We start from the raw sequence: 15,577 nt of genomic DNA on the forward strand, positions 1-15,577 counted from the left end.
GGTTCTGACCCATATGCACCACGGAAGGCAACACTGCCCAGCCCTGCAGCAGCGTCAGCATTGTTCCTGTGCTTGAGCCCCGAGTTGCAGCATGGTGTCAACTCATGTTGCTGACTCATTGACAAAGGATAGTGCTAGACTCCCTTAAGCACCCCACCCCCATCCCCACCCTGGTCTGTCAGGTGCTCGGTCACACTGTGCTGGTTGTGTGTTGCTATGATGCTAGAGTTTGGCCACCAGGAATACTTTCAGGGTCACCATTGGTGGACAGATTTCCATCAAACTTTCAGACTCAGGCCGGCTCGGAAGAAAGGCCCAATGAACGACTTCAGAGAATTCAACAATGAAAACCTCATTGATCACAACACAACAATGACAATCCTCTGTGTGGTCGTGCTGCAAGAGGAGGCCCCACACCGAACGCTCTCACAGTGATGGGGAAGATAGCCCTGTCCCTGGAAAGGTGGCCTGCTGTGGCCATGGGTTGGACCAGATTGAATAGCAATGACTGACCCGCAGACTCGCAGAGAACACTTTACCCTGTAGCAGATACTGAGTGTGTGATAATGGGGCCTCAAGGAGGTGGCGGTGGTAATCCATCTCAGCGTGGGGGTGCTCCTGAACCACACATTGGCAGCTTGCAGGAGACTGGGTTCTGGGAACTGAGCCTCCTTGGCCTAGATCCTCAGAGCTGCACCCAAACGATGAAACCACAAGGCACCTGAAACACCACTGAAGTCCTCACTGCCATCCTTTGCCTGGTATTTATGCTTTCCAACAGTGTTTCTCAAAACCTCTTAATGCCTCACGCCCATGACGGCGGGCTCAATCCCGCGTACTGCTGCTCTCGCTTCCCACCTTCCCCACCTTGCATGGCATGGAATCCATGAAGTCCTCCCCACCCCCACCCCTTACAATTGACTCTTCTCTTTTATGCATCTCTCTGTTCTTTCTGAAGCCCTCCCAGGGAGTAGCTGCAGCTGGTCCAATTCTTGACCATACCTATTTTACTGGGAAGTAATCAAGACCCAGAAGCCCAGATTCCAGCCAGTTCTCCTTTGGGGGTGGAGGCGGGGATCAGAACTCTGGAATACTTCTCCCAAGAACTGTTCGTATTCTCTTCTCAAATGGGAGTAAAGGACTTTCTCCCAATTGCCTATTTTACAAGTAGAAATGACTTCTTTTAGACCTCACCCAAACCCTTGACAGACCTTGGCCTTGAAACATAACGGACCCTGCCTCTCTAGAACAGAGAGGGAAGGGTAAGAGCACAGGGAAACACCCAGAAGGGAGGGAATGAATGAGATTGTCAAAACCCCCGGGAAAGTGTTCACAATGCCACTGAGCAATGTGTGCACTAATTGTTAAGTGGGACTTTAACCGGCTCTGTAAACTTGCACTGAAAACACAATAAAATAGTATTAGAAGGAGAAAAACAATAGTAAGCAAACTATCTGCCACATATTATTTTTTTGTCATTCTGTGACTGAGCACCTACTTCAGAGTCAATATGGAGAGTTTGTTAAAATCACAGTCTTAGACCTTGGTCAAGACCTGCTCAGACAGCATTTGGGGGTCAGAGAGCAGGAAGTGATTTTTAATAAGCTCATCGGGAAATTCTTATAATGGCTAGAGTGAGAAAGCCAACTTTGCCTTAATAAAAATAGGAAATGGTTTCATTGGTGTGTAAGCTCCCTGACCATAAAGGAGACGCTCAAGGGGCCCAACAGTTGACCCTCCATGGTACAGGCTGTGGGCAGAGGTCACAGAATCTGGTGTGACTCCAGAGAAGACAGGCATGAGCAGGGTTGGAATAACAGCCCCCCACGCCCCCACCCCCAGCACATAATCTGCCACGAACAAGATGGGCCTCTCGGAACATGTTAACACCAATCTAACCAAAGAGCAGGAAGCAAACTTCCATTCTGTTTATTGCCATGACTCGAAAATGCTATCGTTTCGAACTAAATGTTTGTTTTTATGTTTTGTCATTTCCAGGCACACACGTAGCTCGAACAAATCCCGTGGCGTGAGGGACTGGGCCTCCTTCTCTAGGACTTCCAGGCTTTGGAAATGAAGCTAAGCAGCCTTTGTTATATCCGGCAATTCTGCAACCTTTCTCGAGGCATTTTATTATTACACTTGCGGAAACCATCGGGGTTACATTTCAATCACGGTGATTGACAGATTCACTTCCAAACAGCAGCTCTGGCGGCCTTTCCACACTTCCTCAACTATGTACTTCGAATAGAACCTTTCCTAAGTTGTCCCTTGGCCTGGGTGGAAATAAAGTCATGGGTAAAATATTTATCCCGTGTGTTGGCTAACTGAAAAATTGATATTTGGGAGCCTCTAGAAGGCAAGGCTGTGGAAGTGGATCTCTTAGAAGGAATGCGCTTCCTGTGAACCCAAGGTTCACTTGGCCTTGATATTTGTAGGTAAGCTAATAGAAAAGACATGCGCAGCTTGCTGCCTGGCTTAGGGGCTCCTCCTGCCCTGAGTGTGATATCACAGGGCTTGGGGGGAATGTGATGACCACATTAGCTTTATGAAACTAGTAAGCATGTCAGGCGGTAACCTGACACCTTGGGTGGGCTGGTTGAGGGGTAAGAATGTGAAGAAAGGCCCAGGAAATGCTTCTGATATTGGCTTAAGAATCCCTCTCCTCCCCTTCCCGTGCATGTGGAAGTGGGACCGTGAAGTAGGCAGAACAAAGAACACTCACAGACTCCAAGAAGACGTATAGTGCTGGGGATGAATACTGAAAGTACCGTAGGCGGCCAAGAGGACAAATTGTCTTAGAAGAAGTTCAGCCAGCAGGCTCCTTAGAGGCAAGGGTGGTGCGACTTTGTCTCATGTATTTTGGACACGTTGTCAGGAGAGACCAGTCCCGGGAAAAGGACATCATACTTGGTCAAGGAGGGGGGCAGTGAAAACAGAGGAAGACCCTTGCCAAGATAGTTTGACAGAGCGGCTGCAACCAAGGGCTGGAGCCTGGGCACCATTGTGAGGCTGGTGCAGGAGCGGGCAGTGTGTCGTTATGGGTCAGAACGGGCTCAACGGCACCTCACAACAGCAAACCCCACAACAATGCTCCGTTTCCTAATCAGGTCACATTCATATTTTGGGGGACACAATAGGAATCTATTTTGGGTGGCACTAGAGGCACTAATCAACCTACCACATCTGGCATCTGGTTTCTGATCTGTTATGGGTATAGGCTGGATCTAACTCCGTGACGCCTGGTCTAAAATCTTAGCTCGTGTCTTTACCCAGAACTCTATCCCTTGGCCACGATGAATACATTGTACTTTGAACTGGGGAGCCATCTGGTTCTTTGGGGTTGTTTTGCTGAAAGAAAGAAGCACTGCGGTGTGAACAGCGCATGCTCAGAAGACAAAATGCCACAAGAGAAGAGAGCAAGGACAAGTATTCTGCCTCCAACCTGGAGGTTGCTGATGTGTGGTCCAGACCAGACCACCCCAGTAGCCTTCCCGCTTACCCCCAGCAGGCAACCCCTGGTTCGCTCTCTGGTTTTGCAAGCAAGTGCCTGTTGCGTTTCCCACCATTCACTCCGTAGCCTTGAATCAAAGACGTGAAATGAGCCCATAGTCCCTGATAGACCAGTCAGTTGGGTCATACCTCGGGTCTACTGAAATTTTAAAACCCTGCAAGTGCCTCATTGTCACCTGATCATCCAGGGATTTATCTCTTTCCAACCCTTCCCTTAATTTTGGAGGTGATAGGTTCATCCTCTAGTTCCAGGCCAGCCCTCGGAGCCCTTATATAGCTGGAAGGCGTACTAATCAACCAGGACTATTTACCGTATCTTTGCAGGGGTCCTCAAACTTTTTAAACGGGCTAGTCCACTGTCCCTCAGACCCGTCGGAGGGCCAGAGTATAGTTTAAAAAAAAACTATGAACAAATTCCTATGCACACTGCACATATCTTATTTTGAAGTAAAAAACAAAATGGGGCAAAAACACCCGGCGGGCTGGATAAATGTCCTCGGCGGGCTGCATGTGTCCCGCGGGCCATAGTTTGAGGACCCCTGCTTTAAGGAGATGTTTCAAGCATTGCCAAAGCTTGCTGACATAGACATCAGAAAAAACGCCAACTCTCCCATTTGCTCAAGCAATGCACTCCATCAAGATGACCAGGCAATAGTTTGCTCTGTTTTCCACACGCTCACCAGGAGCCTGAGCCAACTCAATGATGCTTCACAAGAACCTCATTTACTAGAAGAGCCCTGGTCTGCTTGCAGAAATTATGAAAAACTAAATGGAGAAAATACTGAAGTCTGAAAAAAATCTTGGGCAGTTGCTATTTTGTCTGTTATCTCTCCCAGCAGGTTGCTCTTTCTCACCCTGCCAGTCCTCCTTCCTTCTGCTCAAGCCTCAGACTGCGGTGGGAGCATGTGCTTCATTTTCTCCATTGGCCCCTATCTCTGGATTGTGCCTGCTCAACATACTGATGAGAGAGAGAGAGAGATCCATGTTTGCTGTGCAAACATTGTCATTATGTTTACCAAGGTTATTTTATTTAAACCCTGTAAGATTCGTACCAAGGGTTATGTTAACTTGCTCAATGTCACAAAGCTGGTAGGTAGTAGGATTAGGGATTTGAACTCAGGTCTCATTCCTCTCCCAAAACCCATGCTCTTGGGAGAAGAACTGCTAACTAGGACTTGTAGTACATATGATGGCTAATTTCTGTCCTGCACTGTCTATCAGACTGGCTTGTTGGTCTTTCATTAAAAAAAAATGTTCAAAGAGAAAGGGAGAGAGACAACTAAGACAAAGCAGAGGATATTCTAACATTTTAGCAGTGAAACCATCTCTTTGGTCATGCAAATAAAGGCAACTAATGATAATTTTATCTCTTCATAATATAATGTCTCATAAACATTACAAAAAATTGTTTACCGTGATTCTGAGGTAAAATGTGTTAGCCAAAGGGTTAATGATCATCAATTCTAGAAATACTTCAGAGTAAAATAATTAGTACTTAATTACTAAGTTATAAAAAATAATTAGTACTGAATTACTCAGCTATGTAAGTTCAGAGTGTAGAGGAAGGATGTGACTTTGAGGACTAAGAGGCACCTGACCCAAGCCATGGTCTTCCCCATTGCTTCTTATGCGCGTGAGAGTTAGGCATTGAATAAGGAAGACCAAAGAATAATCGATGCATTTGAATGGTGGTGCTGGGGAAGAATGCTCAAGGTACCATGGATGGCAAGACAGAACAAATCGCTCTGTCTGATCCGTCTTAGAAGAAGTGATACCAGAGTGCTCCTCAAAGGCGAGGATCACAAGATTGGGACAGATTGTCAGGAGAGACCAGTCCCTGGAGAAGGACAGCATACTGAAAGTGGAGGGGCAGTGAAGGAGGGGAGGGCATCCAAGAGATGATTGGCACCGTGACCGCAGCAATGAGCTCAGGCAGAGAGACAATTGTGTGTGGCGGCATATGGCTGTGCAGTGTTTCACTGGGTTAGGCGTTTTCAAAGCGTGGTTACATGTCTCTCACAATAGTCAACAAACCCAACTGTCTTCTTTCCCTTTGCTGTCCTCCTCCTCTGCCTTTGACAGCTGTTTATTTGACACCTAGTGTGTCACAGGTGTTGCCTGTACTAGGTGCTGGTTCCCCAATTCAAACAGAACATCTGTAAGGTAAATATTACCTTCCTTTTTGAAATGAGGAAAGTGAAGTTGACGGGATTTAAGACTCATTTAAGGTCACACTCTATTAAGAGCACATACCCTGCTTCCTAGTGAAACCTGCCTCTGTCCTCTGTGCCAGATTGATTCTCAGCGGGCAGGAGTAGCAGACACAAAAGATCCCCAGGCACTGCCTTGCAGCTCTCCTCATCGACTAAGTCAAATACACACATCTCCTGTCTCCAGGTCAACAGTAGTGAGGGAAACTCAGTTGACTAAGAATCTGTGTTTGTTGATGCAATGAGAATTCACAAACCACCTCCCCTGTAAGATCCCTGAGGGAGCCCCACCCCGAATAGTCAGTGTGGCTGCCCTGGCTCTTGATTTCACTCTTGAAAATGTGCTCTGCACTCTTAATCCCCAATAATGCAAGTGGAAGCCAAAAACTATTGCTACAAAATCAACAGGTGCCTCTGAATGGGCTCCAACGCATAGCCGCCCTATGTACCGCAGGACTGAGCAGCACCCGGCCATCCTCACAACGGCTGTGTTTGAGCGGATGGTGGCAGCCACGGGGTCAGTCCCTTGCACCAAGGGGCTTTCTCTTTTTTACTGATCTACAATTTTATCAAGTTTGATGTCCTTTTCCAGGACATGGTCTTTTCTGATAAAGCGTCCAAAGTACATGAGATGAAGTCATACCATCATGGTTTCTAAGGAATATTCTAGTTGTTCTTCAGCCGAGACAGGTTTGTCATTGATCTACTTTCAGAGTTCTTTACCAGCCCCCTAATACAAGTGAACCCATTCCTCTTAGGTCTTTTTAAGTCATTTTCCATCTTTCACACAGATACGAAACAATTGAAAATCCCATGGTTTGGGTCAGAAGCACCTTAGTCCTTAAAGTTATACCCATGCTCTTCAACACATTCAAGGGGTCTTGTTAAGCTGATTTCCCTAAGACAATGCATCATTGGACTTCTTGACTGTTGGGTCCATGACTTTTGGTTGTGGCTCTAAGAAAATGAAATCCTAATAACTCCAAACTTTTCTTAGATGGAACATCTCAGCTACTCTAGACCGGGTCCTAAGAAAAGATCTGAACTAGGACCACCAGATTACAAATGAACCCCAAGTGTATGATTCATGGTCACACTGTAGTAAGTGGATTTCCCAGTTGGGTTGCTCATTCACCTGCTTTTCTGACTTTCTTCCCCGTCTCTCTCTCCTTCCTTTCCCTTACTCTTGCTTCTCTCTGCTAAAAGCCAGACCCACAAAAACAAGTCCATGTTCTTCAGAGGGAGTCTGAAGAAAAGGGTGTTGCTTAAGCATTAGCCTACATCAGAATCAACAGAGGACTTAATCAGACAAATTGTGTGATCTGACATCAGTGTTTCTGGCTTCGTAGGTCTGGAGTGGAGTTCCTGCTCCATAATCAGGTATTAATCAAAATTTGGCAGTTTGAACATACACGGAGGCTCAGCGGAAGATAGATCTGGCATCTGCTTCCAAAAGGTCACAGCCTCAAACCAGGGGGTTGTCATGAGTTGAAAATGACCAAGGTCATCTAACAGCAAACATATCTGGTCTTAGAGAGAGCCAAGACTGCCTGGCTGAGAAGTCCACAGGTAATGCTGATACTTGTGGTCCAGGGCTCACACTTTGAAAATGAGTGGCTCATAGGAATGGTCTTCTTTTATAAAAAGGACTATCAACCTTAAAACAGAATTTGTTCTCAATGCACAATCTAGCTTGTTTGGTAGGCACTGGGTTTAACATATCTTAGTTTCGAGGTAATGAACTGCAAGGAAATCCAATCAAGCCACTCATGCTTCTCCAGTCGGTTTGTAGAGTTATTTAACACTGCCGAAGACTTCTTGTCGAGGCTAATTAAGTGATTAGTTTAGATCGATAGATGAACAAAGGCAGAAGCGAGGCAAATACAGCTCACTACCATCTGAATAAAATGGTGCTAACTTCAGCCAAGAGAACTAGCCTGGGTTTAAAATCTGGCTTCCAAGACCTCCGTTTTTCTATCCTGAGAGAAAAGGAGCTCACTCATGCTAGAGCAGCAATCTGATGATTTTCCAAGGCCTCTACAAATAGGATGACTTTGCTTAGCTTAGGTCATCAAAAAACTCCGTCACGTAGCCAAAGTGCCACTTTGAACAAGTGGCATTTGTATTTGCCTCCCACCATGCATATTGAGCATCTTCACTGAATCCATGTAGGAAGAGGCATCTGGGCTCCAAAGCCCCAGGTGGGGAGTTCGTCCATTCAAAATGAAGGAAGGCTCAAAGGCCAAAGATCTCTCTCTGGAGGTATCTCGTGTCCTTGTCAATCTCATGTTTTCAGGGCAAAGAAATTGGGGACCTGGCATTGAGAGTTTTTTTTGTCATGTACTAATGACTTCTTGAGGCAAGGAGTGATGGCCTGATTTTGTAAACAAGAACAAAGAGGCGAAGAAAGGTTGCTGTCCAAAGCGATGCTGGTAATGACGGAGACAACAAGAAAAATGATGTCCTAGGTGTTTTTCTAGCCACTTTATATCATTAAGGAATTTGATCTTTCCAACAAACTCTGTTACATTTTTTTATATTGGTCTGTATTTTTAAAAATCATTTTATCGGGGGCTTGTACAACTCTTATCACAATCCATACATCCATCCATTTGTACATATGTTGCCATCATCATTTTCAAAGCATTTTCTTTCTACTTGAGCCCTTGGTATCAGCTCCTCACTTTCCCCCTCCTTCTCCCTTCCTCACTCATGAACCCTTGATAATTTATAAATTTTGTTCCATGTCTTGCACTGTCTGATGTCTCCCTTTACCCCCTTGTCTGTTGTCAATCACATTTTATGGATAGGAGAAATTGCAGCATAAAAGATATGAAGCTGGCTTGTGTTATTAGGTATTGGGTATTAGGTATCGGAGCCAGGATTTGACCTCGGGAACAATGGCTTCAGAATCTGTGATGACGCCTTCCTGACAGACAGACACACCTAAATCCCCGAGCCTTCTCCCAGGGGAAAAAGCAGAGGGAATCTGCACTCAACATTAAGATTCAGTGAAGATGTTCTCAGAGACTATGTCTTTGTTGCTCTGGAGAACATGGTCTTCCGAGTTCATGAAGACTTTCAAAACCTATCTGACATCTAGGTAAGATGGATCCACCAGGGCAGTGAATGCAAAAGAAAGAGAGCATGGTATGATTCACAGTGTATTTTTCCAAACTTCATCCTTGGAAACCTTTGCAACATTCTACGTGTTTCTCTCTGCTTAATGTCTATGTTGTTTACTTAATTTTTTTTTTTTTTGCTCAACTCTAGTTTTAAATTTAGTAGATAAGAAGACAATCTTCAATTGCTTCAGCAAGTAGAAAACCAGTCTCCTTTGCCATAAGTAGGAGCTCATGGCAAAAAGGAAGACGATGCTACAAGAATCCGTATAAAAGGAAAGCAAAACTTATTAAATTCTACCTAGGTACAGTCCCACTGCTAAGTATTAAGGGCCTTCAGAAAGGTAGAAGAAAAGTTGAATTGAAAGATAAAGACATTTTTTCTACTAACTTTTAAAGCAACTTCATACTTATCCTAGAGAAGTAAGAGTGGTGACATGAAAAGATACATGCACACTCATGTTCATTGCAGCAGTATTCACAATAGCAACAAGATGGAAACAGTCTAAGTGGCCATTATTATGGTATACACACAATGGAATATTATGCAACAGGTAAGATTAATGGAGAATCTCCAAAGCACTTCAAAAAATACATGACATTATGCTGAGTGAAATACATCGATCAGAAGCAGTGTATGAAACCAGTATTATAAATAGTCAAGAGAATGTTTACACACAAAAAGACATTCTTTGTCGGTTCCTACGATAAGAAAAGAAGTTAGGTCACTAACTAGAGAATAAAGTGCATTCACTACCATTGAGTCGATTCCAATGCATCGCGATCCTATAGTGCAGGGTAGAATTGCTCCTGTGGGTTTCAGAGACTAAGTGTTTATGGCAGTAGAATACCTCATATCTCTCCTGAGGAGCAGCAGGTGGCTTTGAACTGCTGACCTTATGGTTAGCAGCCCAAAAGCTAACCACTGCACTAAAATACAGTAAGGAAGGTCAGGATCATACAACCAATGGCAAAGGGAGCACAAGATTAAAAGACAGCAGAGTGATTGGAGAATTACACATGTACGTTCTGCAATAATAATAGCACTATCTGTGAGTAGGTCCACGGGGAGACATGCACTGAGCCTGGAGTTTCAGGATCACACACTTGGGGACCATCTATGTCAATTGGCATAACCTAGTCTCCAGAGGCAATGCTCCATATCCTACTTTGGTGAGTAGCAACCGAAGTCTTAAAGGCTTTCACGAGGCCATCTAAGAGGAAATGTACTGGTCTCCTCTCATCTGGAGCAAAGAAGAGTGAAGAAAATCAAAGAGTTATGGAAATATTCCGTCTATAGAACTCAAAGACCCCATGAGCCGCAGTCTGTTCGACTTGGGCTCCAGAAGAACTAGAGGGTCCTAGCTACCACTGCGGACTGCTTTCACCCGGTTACTAGATAGAGAAGGTCCTGGACAGAGAAAGAGAGGGGAAACAAGGTTGAGTAAAACTGAAAATCATGTAAAAGACCAGACCGATTGGTTTGATAGAGACCAGCTGAGCCCTCAATACTGTGGCCTTTAATATACTCTTCAAACCTGGAACTGACCCTACCCCTGGGATCACCTGTCAGCTAAACAAAAGGTCTGTAAAGTGAATAAGAACCCCCAGGGAGGAGCACACTCCTGGGTACAATCAGCCACTCCACCCAAAGGGCAGGGCTTGCACAAAAGCAAAGCGCAGGAGTCACAGTGACCAAGGGACAGGACCAGCGGACCCATGGAAACAGGCCACCCAAGGAAAGAGTGGCCCAGAGCTGCTGCGTCGAGGCGACTACAGCCAAACTCGTGAAACGAAATGTGCATAAATGTGAAATGGAAATCAAATGTGCTCGATACCCTTTCACTCACACTACAACAAAAAGTTACCATCAAAGAAATTCTAGCTGGGTACTGTCAGCTGCGGAAAGTTCTGCCCCAGAGACCTGCCTTCTCGCTTTATTATAAAGGGACATTAGCAAGTGTGAGGGAGGTGCTAAAATGCTCTGGCACCAGACAGGTACCCACTCCATGAGGACTGAAAGAGATGTGGTAAGGGAATAACTTCTCACCTTGCAATTACATGCTTTTGGATTCTTATTTTTTTAAGATGCTTTCTCCATGAACCTCCTAAGACCCTGCCCTTCCCTGCCAGTCCATGTCTCCCATCTGGGATAGCAGGGAACCAGAGGGTGTGGGGCCCTGGAGCCAGGATGAAGCTAGCCGACTGCTGTGTGCAACAGGCACATCTTGAAAAGGGGAAAACTAACTGCAGTTCAGGTGCCTGAGGGAAACAGCAAAAATCAAAGAAAGAGAAGTGATTCCACTGTCAAAGAAGCAGAAAGGCCTTCCCATTGTAATAGTGATCACTGAGGAGGCGTTCCTTTGAAGAGAAGTGCCTTTGATAGCGCCTTTCTCCGTCCTCTCAGGAGCTTGTTGCAAACACACGCAGGGAGAAATGGAGGGGCCTTCTTGACGGCCTCCGCCATCGAAGAAAGGGGAGGGTGCCACTTCAGTAAGGAAAAAAGCTCTGTTGCTTCAGACCCACATCCCCACCTATGGCCATAGCCATAGCCATGTAAAGATAGAAAAGGGAGGAAGGGAAAAAAGGGGTGAAGAAAAAAGAGATTCAGCAAGGAAGACTTAGCAATACTCCCAAGGTATGAATGAAATTGTGTTTCAAACAAAAGATACCTCCTTCGTCTAGGGAAGCTCTCATCGCTGTACCTGGCAGGGAGATCTTGGATGGAAAGAGGGTGCTTTCATTTGTCACTAAATTAACTGAACCCACACTGAAGTACCTTAGCCCCTACTGGCAACCCTTTGTTGGTGGTGTTTTATAAGAGGAAAGGACAGGCACTGAAAGGGCCAGACTCGGGGACAGTGCCACGGGACACCTGCCAGCGGCCACGAACTGCCAGGGGATGCTGGGGCACAGGACAGTCCTCTCAGCGCCCTTGGAAAGAGTCAATGCAGCCAATACCCTGAATCGGACTTCTAGCCTCCCAAACTGTGCGAGGATTAATAGCTATTCTTTAAAGACACTCATGTTGGGCTATCTTGTTAAGAATGCACTGGAAACCTATGAAACCCTTCCAGAACATTCCTGGTCTTCACTAAGCCTTCACGTTGCTATAGGTCCTTGTCCAATGCCTCTCACGTCCCTCCTCTGGTTGAGTAGCGCCTTTTGGTGATGGTGTGGCCAGTGTGGACAGCACTGCGCATTGAAAGCTTAGTGTCAAGTCATTTGGGGGGGTGGGGGGGAGACCTAGACAGCAGGACTGGTTTCCTTGACATACAGGAAGCATAGGGCCACCCCTATTGACGAGGGAGGCTCTTTGGAAGAAAAGCGTAGTGGCTGTGGTGCTGTACGTCCCCCAGAGCAAACCTGTGCCAAGGGCTTTCCCTGCAACGGCCATTGAATCCTCGTGGCAGCTCTGTGAGCGGGCTTGTTTTCCTTCCCAGCATACAGACTAGAACCCAAGGCTCCCTGCCATCGAGGCGATGCAGATTCATAGCGATGCCATCTGACAGGACACAACTGCCCCCTCAGGTTTCCAAGTTTGTAGTTCTTTATGGGGATAGAAAACCCCTTTTTTCTCTCCACACAGCAGCTGGTGGTTTCAAACTGCTGACCTTGAGGATCGCAGTCCAATGTGTAACCACTGAGGCCAGAAACCAAGACTGCAGAGTCAAAATAACTTGGGCTCCATCACTTGCCCAAAGAGCCTCACACGGTGGCCCATTTTGCACCAAAAGTAATGGCCATCGCCACCAAGCTCTGCTTAGTTCTCCCTTGAAATAAAGTATTCATTATTGTTTCTATAACATGAAATGTAATTAACTCTCTATGACTAAGGCCAGCAGATATAAATAATAGAAACCTAACCTTTGACACTGTGTCCTACTGACATCACATGAGTTTGTTAAACACCTCAGGACCTGAGAGCTTTATATCTTAAGATCTTACTTTTCCTCTGGGCACCTGACAGAGATCAAGGACTATTAACTACAAGTAAGAGCTGCTGATATTTATGGAGTACTTATTAGGTGTCAGGCATGATGCCAAATGTTCCACATACTGCCTTTCTCTTCATTCTCACCCATCACTTTGTGAGGTAGGTGTTTTCTGAAGGAGCCCTGGTAGACTGTTGGGTAAGCATTAGACTTTCAATCACAAGGATGACAGCTCAAATCTACCACCTATTCTGCAGGAGAAAAATGAAGTTGTGTCTACAAAACTCTCCATAGGGTCTATAAGTGGGAATCAAGTTCATGGCAGTGGGTGGTAGAGGATACAAGGAAATGAATTAGGTACCTGGTTCAAGGCTCTTGTAAGGGCTCAAAGCAAGAATGCAGAGTACAGCCCTCTGAACGCAGACTCCAGAGCCAATGCTGCGGTCTGGTAGCATGAAGGAAGGGGAACCCACAGGTTAGGGGAGCTCTGTTTCCCTTTTCAAGTCCACAATAATGGGTGAAGAGAACTCACAGGGACTTCCTGGGAACATAATGTTTGCCAGGTCTCTTTCTACGTAAGTCATTCAGTGCAAAGTCCAACGAAACACCAACTCTTCCTAAGGAGCCTGGACCAGCGGCGTGTTCGATGGGAAAGAATGCACTTGCTCGGCTTTTAGAGAGTTCATGGGAAATTCTGGAGGGTCTGAGTTCATCACCCAAGAAACTGAGTAGGAGGACCCACCAGCCTCTCCCACTGAAGTCTCAGGAAACTCTTTAGCAAATTTGTATTTCCTGATTTAGGATCAGTATGCAATCTCCACTCACATTTTATTGTTCCATAGTGCATGAGTAGAGGCTGCTGCTACAACTAAGACAGTCCTTCTGGAGTGGACCTGAGACTTGGTAGGAACTTGATGAAGAAGCACACAGCCCTAGACTTAGCCCTGAAAATCCATTGTGTCGAGTTGGATGGGAGCCAAAGAAACTACCTTGTTAGCAACCAATAAGCAGGAGACTCTTCTAAAGACACACATGGAGCTCTGGTGAGTGGTTATAACCTCAAATGTGCACTCTCTTTGCCCACTCCCACTGAGCTCTCTACCTCAGCTATGAGATGGTACTGCCTTGACACGTCACTGTTAGCAAGCCTGCTAACTGCTTGCACCAATCAGGGACTCCAGGGCCTAGGACACTGTCTTGCAGACAGTAGCCATTCGAATTATGTTTGCTAAGCGTGATAAATAAAAACAAAACCAAATTCACCAGTCAATTCCAACTCTTAGTGGCTCTACAAGACAGGGTAGAACTGCTCCTACAAGTTGTAGTAGCTATAAATCTTCATGGGAGCCCACAGCCTCAATTTTCTCCTTCAGAGCAGCTGGTGGGTTTGAACTGTTGACTTTGTGGGTTGTAGCCCAACAAAAAACCACTGCACCAAAAAGGCTCCAAGGTAAATGATAAGGGAATTTTTAAAATAGTGAATTCTTGCTTGCTTGTGTGCATGTGTGCATGCAAGAGTGAGTGCGCGCGCGCGCGTGTGTGTGTGTGTGTGTGTGTGTGTGTGTGTGTGTGACAGAGAGAAAGAGAGAGGAGGGGACGGGGGATAGGAGAGAAAGATATTAAATATTCGGATGATGTGGCTTGAACTTTCTGGGTCCAGTTATACCTGAAGCTACTAGATCACTGAGATTTTCACTGAAGTAAACTAACAATGACACAATTGAGCCTAAGCCAGTTTCATCTGGGTTTCTAACACCCATATCGAAGGCTCTTGCTACCTTGTTTCTCCTGCACCACCTCTCTCACCCGAGGTTAGGAAAACCAGTTGACGTCCGGTGGACTCTGACTCATGGTGGCGCCATGTGCTCTCTGGGATGTTGAGTGGCTGGTATTGCAGAAGCAGTTGCCAGGTCTTTATTCTGAGGTCTGTCTGGGTGGACTCCCACCTCTAGCCCCTTGATTAGTAGCCAAGCACGCTATCCATTGCAGCAGTCAGGGATGCCAGGGCCTAGGAGAGTGTCGTGCAAACACTAGACATTCAAAGCATGCTTGCTGAGCAAGTGATACATGAACAACAAGAAGAATGGATCCTTGATTGCTTGCCTCAGTGGGGAAAACAAGTAAAGGTACACAGCGGTATTGGCCAAGGGCTCTATCCACTTCCAAGCTCCTTACTGGCCTGCAGGAAGATTGAGAAGGCAGACCAGGATCCCAGTTTGCCTGCCTTTTGTCCGCCTTGCCACCATGAACATTCTCATTTCAACCCGGCCCTCAGCCTTAATTGCCCTGGAGCCAGGAGGGAATACTGATGCCTGCGCTTCCCTAGGTCCTAGGATGATCATAGCAGAAGTAGAGATGTTATGACGGAAATCGTGCCATGTCACCATCTTTATGGTTCCAGCCTCAGCAGCTGATTGACAGAAAAAGCCGTGTGGAAAGCGCATTCCAAAGCAGCTCTCCAGTTTGAGTTTTCTTGCCGGGGGCTATGGAGAAAAAAGGAAGCCAGTCAATAGAACCAGAGGCGTTGTGGTAGCCTTGTAGGTTTGTTTTATTTTTTTGCTGCTGCAGATTAGAACTGGGAATGCAGCAGGGGTCTCTTTACAAGTGTCAAACAGTGAGGGGCTCTTTGTGTCTCTAACCAGCTCTAAAAAGCTGTTTTAAAGAACGCCTCCCTTTCCTCCTTTGTACCTGAACATGGTACCATGTTCCCTGGGATCTTAGCGATCTGAATTCCCATTGTAAGTGGCTGTCTTTGGTTCCTCGATACCAGCTAAGTCTTTTGGAGGCAACATCAGAG

At 45.9% G+C, this 15,577-nt stretch overlaps 1 protein-coding gene across 7 annotated transcripts in view; it reads left to right on the top strand.

Annotated features, from left to right (window-relative positions):
• Nucleotides 1-2,310, top strand: part of FHIT (fragile histidine triad diadenosine triphosphatase) — a 1,817,667-nt gene extending 1,815,357 nt beyond the window's left edge. For all 7 annotated transcript variants that reach the window (XM_045289941.1, XM_045289943.1, XM_045289944.1 and 4 more), the window contains one exon: nucleotides 1,999-2,310. The gene's annotated coding sequence lies outside the window, so the exon portion shown is untranslated. The remainder of the gene's footprint in view (nucleotides 1-1,998) is intronic.
• The last annotated feature ends 13,267 nt before the right edge of the window (nucleotides 2,311-15,577 follow it).

The sequence above is a fragment of the Echinops telfairi genome, unplaced genomic scaffold (assembly GCF_000313985.2).
Source record: "Echinops telfairi isolate 266 unplaced genomic scaffold, ASM31398v2 ScPeMD7_31;HRSCAF=116, whole genome shotgun sequence".
In the NCBI taxonomy this organism is placed as follows: Eukaryota; Metazoa; Chordata; class Mammalia; order Afrosoricida; family Tenrecidae; genus Echinops; species Echinops telfairi.